We start from the raw sequence: 8,572 nt of genomic DNA, 5'->3' as shown, positions 1-8,572 counted from the left end.
AGATAAGTTCTTGATTTTATGAGTTGAGTCGAGGTCAGAGAGCAGCTGCTTACTTGGTTTCACTTTGTTTTCTTACCAATCACAGTGTTGCTTTCTATTGCATGATGTCATCCCGCCATCCAATCACCTGTCATCCTGATTGTTAATATTCAACGTGTGTCACGTTACCAGTTGATGGTTTAACAGGAAGCAGCAGTGCAGAGGTCTGGATTGTGAGGTCTAAGTTCATGTCAGTAGCTGTTGCTGATTGGCTGCTTGGGTTCGAATAAAAACAGTATGGTCATTGATTAGCCCGGGAAGGTGCTGCAGTGTTTCACACTGCGTTTCACCCCCACCAGGACTGAAGGAAAGTTTGGTAAGCAGTACTTTTTTTTTGTTTTGTTTTTGCTGGTTTACTGTGACATCATTGGCGGCTGTGTTGTTTTGAAGTTACTGTAAGAGCTCAAAGAGATTCGTTTCACTCCAGGGAAGCTTTTATCCTTTGAGTATAAGTGACAGCCTCTGTCTTTTTGATGGGATTTAAGAATTTGGTCACCTCAGTTTGATTTAACAAGAGCTAATTTGGGCAGTTTTTTGGATTCATGAAGGAGAAATGTACTGTGTGTGTGTGTGTGTATTTTTTTCCCAGTGGTGCTGACTAATGCTGCTCTATTGGATTTAATTATGTGTGCCACTATCACCCGTGGGAAAAGAGGAGATCCCAGGGGTGGGAGGGGGTCACCGTCATATGAAAAGAGCAAGCCAGAAGCTAAAGCAGTGGACAGACTTTTGAAGGCTTTGTTTCATTTTTCTGACAGCAGCATGCTCGCTCCTTTGTGTCCGGTCTTAATGGACGTGTCTGGACATCATCTGGGTGTTGTAACGAGCTAAACCCCTCCCTTAGTTAAGTGTGAACACTGATGATAAGGATAAAAAAAGAGCTGAGGAAATGTGAGTTGAATAAATGCATAATTCAGACAAGATGAAAAAGAAGAGAGCAAGGTTCACCTTGATCTCCCCACCTCACCGCCGTTTAATGTGACGCTGATGCCTTGACTGTACTGTCGCAACCAATAAAATGCAGGAGAGAGGCACAGGGGGAGCAGCAGGGGTGGAAAGTAATCTTATTTATGCTATATGAAACCAGTCATATCAGGTGAAGTCGAACAGGAGGGAGACCGGAATAAACACATACAATATTAACAGTAATAAGTTTCCCTTTGCAGCACACGATTTTCCACAATTATTGATACTTTGTGGCTGATTGACTTAGTGGAAAGTTGTGCTTCATGACCAGTAGAAACACATGGCTGCCAAAGAGAAAGTAAAGCTTGTTGATGCTTTTATGACAAGCATAAAACAAGTATTACATGCTATTGCAGTCTCTTATATGTGGTAACTGTTTTGCACTGTGTGAGCAATTAAACTATGTAGTCCATGATGGGCATATGAAAATTCGTAGTTTCAAGAACATCTCCAGAGTCTGCCAGTTAACTGGACAGTCCTATTGGCATCAAAAATCTTAAAAGCATGGTTGCAAATTGTAAAAAAAGTCACTGCATGTGTCTGTTTCCCTGTGATGTTACTGAACCTTTCGCACCTGTGTTTACAGTAACGAGGGGAATAAGGGACCTTTGTGTTCTTATTTCTGCAGACAAAGCAGATTGAACAGCAGCGCTTATTTTATTACAGAACTATCTGCATCTAGAGCAGGTTTAATCTGTGCCGCGTGCCCCCCTCTCTCCGGCTGGAGGGTGTGTGTTTGTGTTTGATTTCTGCATATGCCGGCACAAATGTGAATGTGAAGATGCTGTCCCATGTCGACCAGAAACAGCAGGGCTGTGCTATTTTCCTCCAGAACTGGTCCTGCTGATTGTTTTTTTGTGAGGGATTTTTCTTCAATTTTAGCTTTGCTTGAGGTGAAGTGTCTGTGTCTGTGTGATCTTGAATATAAATCAGTCCCCCCCCCCCCACCCTCCCAGTCCCCGTCCCATTCTCCATGTTCTGGCTGCATGGCTGGGACCCCTGGCGGTGCTCGTAAAAAGATTCAGCATGCAAGGCTGAACTTCAAAGGTGAAAGTGTGAACCATGATGAGTGAGACAGGGTAGCGAGGAGAGTTGATAAAGTGAAATTGGGGGTCGCATGGAAATTCTCAGGTGAGTTGAAGACTTTACAAATATGAAGCGGCAGTCACATTAATTCCGTCTGCTTTGCCTTTGTCTCTGTATTTCTTCAGATTTCCTTCCATTGCTCCGTTTCATCATCTTTCTCATGTCGTCTGTAAGTCATATTTGATCTTTTCAGTAAAGGGAATGACAGTCTTTTATCTTACCCTGTTTCCACTTCCCATTTCTTCCTCTGTGCCTTCCTGACATTCAGCTTCTCTGTGTAACCCTAACTTATGTTCTTGCTGGGAGGGTCTCTGTGCTGTGTAGATGAAATACTGGACAGTGTCTTTTATTTTTGTGCTGCCTCTTCTCTTTATCTAACACACTCATTGTAAAATGTCATGGGCTCGCTGGCTCGGCCATGCTCTGCTTTGTGGATGCAGTCGGCAGGGAGTTGGAGCTCTCATGTGGAACAGCCTCAGGGAAACCAAGGGGAAACCCATTTCCTTTTGTGGAATGAGCAGTCTTGACACTGCTGCTCCCTCCATCCACCCAGCATCCATCACCTTTGCTTTTATCTCACTTTCTGCTCTCGTCTCTTGTTCTATTTTTCTTCTTCTCTTGATATCTAAGACGAATAGATCGTCTTTATTTTTTCTGCTAAGTACTTTGATAAAACCCTTCCTGTCCTTTCAGTATTTTGTGGTCGTTTCCTATTAATATTAATAATACGTAAAGTCAAATTTCCATCTCAGCAAACTAACTTCTTTGTTACTATGGAAAATGTACTTTCCCTTTAAATGTACTTTGTAGGCAGCAGTGTCCTCCAGGGCTTTGTGTCATACATATCCCTCCTGACAAGCTTCTCGCATCAGCTGTAGGAACTTATCAGATCTCACATATCTAAAAGTTACCACAAGAAACACTGGTGCAGGAAGTGTAGGAGGAAGCAACAACAAAAGTACCTTGTGGACTAATAGTCAGGGCAAAAAAAGGTCACCAAAGAGTTGGTGCCACAGGATGTCAATAGACAACATGACAAAAGTGAGGCCTGAACATCTTTAATTAACCTCCTCCATCTTTTTGAATGGAGTAAACATCCTCACACAGAAAAGGGTAATTGCCAGTGACATTATGCCTACAGCATAAACTCCAGGCTTTTCACTGTGAATGCTGGATATTGTGTCTTTCACAATGTTCAGGAACCATTTCAGGTGCAAAAATGAAACCGACACAGACACATCAGAAAAAGAAAGATTCAAGAAAGAAACAGAACTGTGTTTAAAACGATAACTTTAATGGAAAATACAGATCTTTACTTTAAAATAACCAAGTGTGACTGCTTGTTAGGGTCCCCCTGAGCATCCATAGATGTTTACAGTAGACAGGCTCTGGTGTTTACCCACTGTACTTTCCAATTACGAGGCCGAGACATGTCTGCTGCTGTGTTAACTCAGAGTCTGCACAGAAACCCACAGAGACCTGCAGAGGAAGGTCCTTGTCAGTGCCGCGGCCAGCTCCATACAACTTCCCAACTATAGCCTCTGTAACCTCGTAATGATATCGCTGAGGGGTTTGCTTAAAGTTGATCATTAGACTCATGACAAGTGTGAAGCCAGAGAGGCCGAGCGAGTGCGGATACTGAATATTGTTTCTCCCAACAGTTGTTAGACGTTCTGCTCCCACAGTGTGGTGACAGTCTGTGTCTCTGCTCTCAGGGTGTAGAGGGAATAATACTGCCAGGGAGGCTTTTTTAATAAATCCTCAATATGTCCAGAGTGCCCTGTCTCTATGGTAACTGAGGCTTACATTGTGTATTTGTGTGTCCATGGTGGAACTGTGCTTTGTCTTGTGTGTGTACTTTCTTGTGGAGCCTCTCCTCTGGGTGATGTTCAAAAAAACACTCTCTCTTCCACTTATTTCTTTTTATGTTTTGTAATAAGTCACTTACAGTATATTACTAATTCACACAGAAATGGGACTGTGCATTAGGCTAAACATGCTGTACTACCCCGTCACATGATTAGATGCTTAAAAGGACCCAGTTACTTTGAACAGACATGGAGATTAGACAACCAGAATAAATGGCCCATTAGAAATCCAGACATAAACTGACAGCACAACAGAAATGTTATTACTTTTTGTTCATGGCTCTCTTCACAGGAAGTCTCCAAAAAAAATATGATTGTGATATCATGTTTTTTAGCCCCAGGAAGTAGCATAATGATACTTTGTGTATGGTGTTTGTAACACACAGTGATCTGAAGCAGTGTGTGTGTGACTTTGTTTGCATGTCACAGCGTGCCTCATCATAAAAGTGTGAAATTGGGATTTATCCCTCTAAGCCACCCTGCATGGAGAAAAGAGGTGGAAAAACAGATCACAGTACCAGCTTAGCCTTGTTATTGTTGTGAATAGTGAAGTGAAAAGACGCTTACACATCATTTGGTTATCTTCAGTAGAAAAGGTAGACTCGGCTTTTGACTGCCCTGTTAAATAATCTACAGTGATCCAATGGTATCTGTTGCCTGTTTTTTGCCTGTTGTGACACCATCAGCACCATTATCTACCCGTTCTAATCGCCTCAGTAACAACTACAACAACGTCACATCAGTATTTATAAAGCAATGTTTCCATGTATTCCTGTCTGCTCAAGTGCTCAGTTTACAGTCTTATAATTGTATAAAATATATTCTTACCCATGAGGACGCCATGTTATCACCGTGACTGGCTTTTGAGACATCATGGAAATGCCTCTTGTTTTTCTGAAGTTATTTGATACACTTAGCTACAGCACAAAGGAGGCGCTGAAGTAATTAGAAGCCAATAAGTTCTGACAAGGAAGAGCCTGCAGATTAATTTAAAGTCATTAGTATGTTGGGTGAGGTACACGCATGTATGGGCACGTATACCCAGACACTCAGGGATGATAAAGTTTAATTGCTTCTCAGAAACAGTGCAAACTATGCACACAGTCAAATAATAGGCTGAATAAATCATTACTTTACAGTAAGCCTCCGCTTGGGATTTATTTTAAAGACATCAATTAAAGGACAAACGTCTGGCACTGGATGCAGTGTGCACCGCTGTGTATCAATGGTCTTCAGTGCTTACGGACAGGGCTGCTTCAGAGACAAAAGGATTCACTCACAAATTGAGATCAAATGATGAAATGTCACTGTAGCTGCTAAAAATATGTTGATGCGGTCGGCTCTTTCATGATAAAAAAAAATAGGCTTGGCCGTTTAGATCAATAAATAGAAGATATTTTAAGCTTTTTGATCGTTAAATGTGATAGTTTGAGGACGTCGAAGTAAAATCTGGTCCTGCAAACGCATCACTTGCAGTCTGGAATATCTGTAAAAAGTCTATTTTTAGAATCAAAACTAAAAATAGATATGCACACACCCACTAAATACACAAAAAGAAGTCGAGCACAGCAGTCATGGGGTGCATTGTTGTACTGTTTAACTGAACGTTTTCTAATTTATCGTCTCCCTGCCTGCGTTTTCACCTCGACTAACACGTTTCTTGCCAGAAATGAGAGTATGTGGCTGCATTTTAATTACAATCACATCACATACAGAGAGTGATGATGTGAGAAACCTGTCAGAAGTCCCCAGAGATTCAACAGTAAAAGCCTTAAAGCAGCCTTAAATAAGCCCTAAAGTATCGCTTTAGTGGCGTATTTGCACAAATTAGCACACTACACCGTCATCGATTCCTAAAAATAGCAGGTCATTCTTCACAGTTCACAGTTTTAAACTCCTCTCACCTGCCATTTATTTTTGGGCATTACAGTAAAACTGTTTCATTAGTTTGGTTACCAGGCAACATGAAACGGAGCCGAATGCTTCATGCTACAGTATATTTGAATTGTTACATTTACTGTTTGCATTGTATAAAATATACATAATGGAGGCTCAGGGCCCTGCAGCGGGCCGGGGCTTCATGCTGGTATTTACTGAAGATAAATAGAAGTTGACCATTTATTCTTTGCATGTAAACAGTCATTACTGACTGTTGTTTGGAGATGTGGTGCAGCAGTTTCTTTTTATACTTGAATGATTTAATCACAACAAGAAGGTAAATCAAACAGCCTGTTGAGCTTTAAAGCCTAAAAATATTATAAAATACTTTAAATGGTAAAAATATACTGTCAAAAATGAACAGATACTCTTCAATCAAATTCAAATTATACATATTTTGGCATAGCACACTGCTTCAATCAACACACACGGCCTCTAACAGATTCTTTTTTTGTATGTTGCAAACAAAGAACCTCAACAAATGAGATGTAGCGACTTGACAGTTTGCATAATAAAATGCTGGGTATGTCTGAATGATGACAGGCTTTTCCAAAATGTGTCAAGAAATATGTTGACAAATCCTGTTTGTTTTGTATCACGTCTCTTGTTCTAGTCTCAGCACAGGTAAATTAGTGAGAAAACACATGGTTTAACAGGAGATAGAAGCAACAATAAAATAAAACAAAAAACAAAAGTCATGTTCTACATTAGGTCAGGGACACCGACGGTTATAAGGAAGTCCAAAATAATCTGTATGGACTTGTGGAGTCATGAATTAATGGTTGCTCATTCACATTCTGTGGCCCTTAAAGGCACAGAGTGTGTGTGAATAAAACATGAGTTAAGGGGCAAAAAATGCCATTCATAATCGAAGGTAGCATCACATCACATCAAATATGTATGCCTGGATGTTGCTGCTTTTTGCTTTTGTCACATTCAAATACATCGATCTGTGAAAGCACAGTGGTCAATAATTTAATTTGTTTTAAACAAGAGAGAGAAGAGAAGGTGTGTATCCAGACAGAAACATCAAGTTATTATATATTATTATATTATTATATGACACTACTTGTGGTCAATCTTGTCTAGCTTTAAACATGCACCCGTGGCCCAACCATAGGTCACCTGATCCATTCAGCATCCTATTGGCAGTTAAGGGCATGTTTTAGGCAGCTGAGGGTGATAACAGAGATGCAACAATTTTTGTCTAATAGTCATTATACAGTGATGCATGCACTTATGTTCCTTGCAAAGATGGCAAACATGCATGCATGCACCTGTTAGTTGCTAGGTTTCAGAGATCTTCATAAGTAATACTTTGTGATTTGGGTTAGAAAGCCCTCTTTCACCATGTTAACCACCAAATCCTTCATTTTCAAGGTTGCCAGGGTTACGAGTCTCACCTCAACAACAGCAGTGTTTTCTGGCTTTATTCACAAACTGATTGTAACATTGTAGTTGTTCCAGGGTTCAGTATAACAGCCACTGTACAGTGGGAAGCTCAGCACCTTTTTTATTTTTTTGATAAAAACACAACCGGTAGACTATGACCAGAAAAACGTATGACATGCTGGGCTCCTTCAACCCAGTAAACAGGAATTTGTGTGTCTGACCAGTGGGAGGAGGGCAGTGAAGACAGTGACAGACCACTTTCTTACTGGCCTGTGACAGACGAGAAGCATCAGACTGTACATGACCCGTCAGACAAGGATGAGAGACCTCAGTGGGGTCGTTCGTACCCCCCCCCCCCCCCCCCCGTTATCTCCACACACACACACACACACAAAGACAGCTTTTTGATTTTTCTTCCTTGTTTGGTCTTTCAGCTCCATTATCCCCCGTTTGTTCTGTAGTGTTCATATACAGCTCTCAGAGCTGCAGTAATGGCTGTCTTCTCAGGGCAGAGCAGGGCTTTCATATAGTGACACACGCTGTAATCGCAGAGGAGGACACCTATAGGCAGGAACAGAAGGAGACAGCTGCAAAGCTTTTTGCATACAGCAGTCCTTACTGTGTGTGTGTGTGTGAGAGAGAGAGAGAGAGAAGATAAATGGTGATACAAGGAGAAAAAAGAATCATTAGTAAGTCTTCCATTGCACAAGCCAGCAGCTCCACCCAAGGTGACTCCTTTCCACGCTGCTGCTGTCAGAAGACAGGTGATTTATAACTCCTCTAGGGAAAAGTGTTATGGGTGGGCGGAGGGGGATGCTCCTGGCCCGGAGGCCCTGCCAGCTTGAGCCGCCGGCTGTAGCAGCAGAGCAGCACTGATGGAGGCTCCTGTGTCCCCTCTGACAGGTCCTCTGCTCCCCAGAGAGCAGTGCTGTCACCAGGGTGCTGCCAGAGCGCCACCACATCTTGTCCCATTTCAGGCTAATCGCCACATTATGAGGCTGTAAGTGCTGCCGTCACCGCGGACCTGCTCCATAAAAGCTCCATCAGTGTAGATGCGCTGTCCTCACACAGTGCCTCCTGTCCGTTTACTGCCAATTTGATTTCACTTATGCCAATTTCAAATGCATTAGGGTGTTTCTACATGTGCTATTAAAGGGAATTTTGTGAATTGTTCTGCTGGGACTGTGCAGTGCTGTAAACCTGTGCATGACCAGTGTTGTTTCTCAGAGAGCCTTCTCTAGGGTGACAGAGAAATTGTAACAGAAATGTCGTTGTTGGACCAA

General features: G+C 41.9%; 1 protein-coding gene across 1 annotated transcript in view; it reads left to right on the top strand.

The window, feature by feature from the left end:
• Window positions 1–236: 236 nt before the first annotated feature.
• Window positions 237–8,572, top strand: part of nav2a (neuron navigator 2a) — a 116,708-nt gene continuing 108,372 nt past the window's right edge. Inside the window, exon 1 of the mRNA XM_028401199.1 lies at window positions 237–355. The gene's annotated coding sequence lies outside the window, so the exon portion shown is untranslated. The remainder of the gene's footprint in view (window positions 356–8,572) is intronic.

This window comes from Parambassis ranga, chromosome 3 (genome assembly GCF_900634625.1).
Source record: "Parambassis ranga chromosome 3, fParRan2.1, whole genome shotgun sequence".
NCBI classification, from domain to species: Eukaryota; Metazoa; Chordata; class Actinopteri; family Ambassidae; genus Parambassis; species Parambassis ranga.
This window is presented reverse-complemented; position numbering and strand designations above follow the sequence as displayed.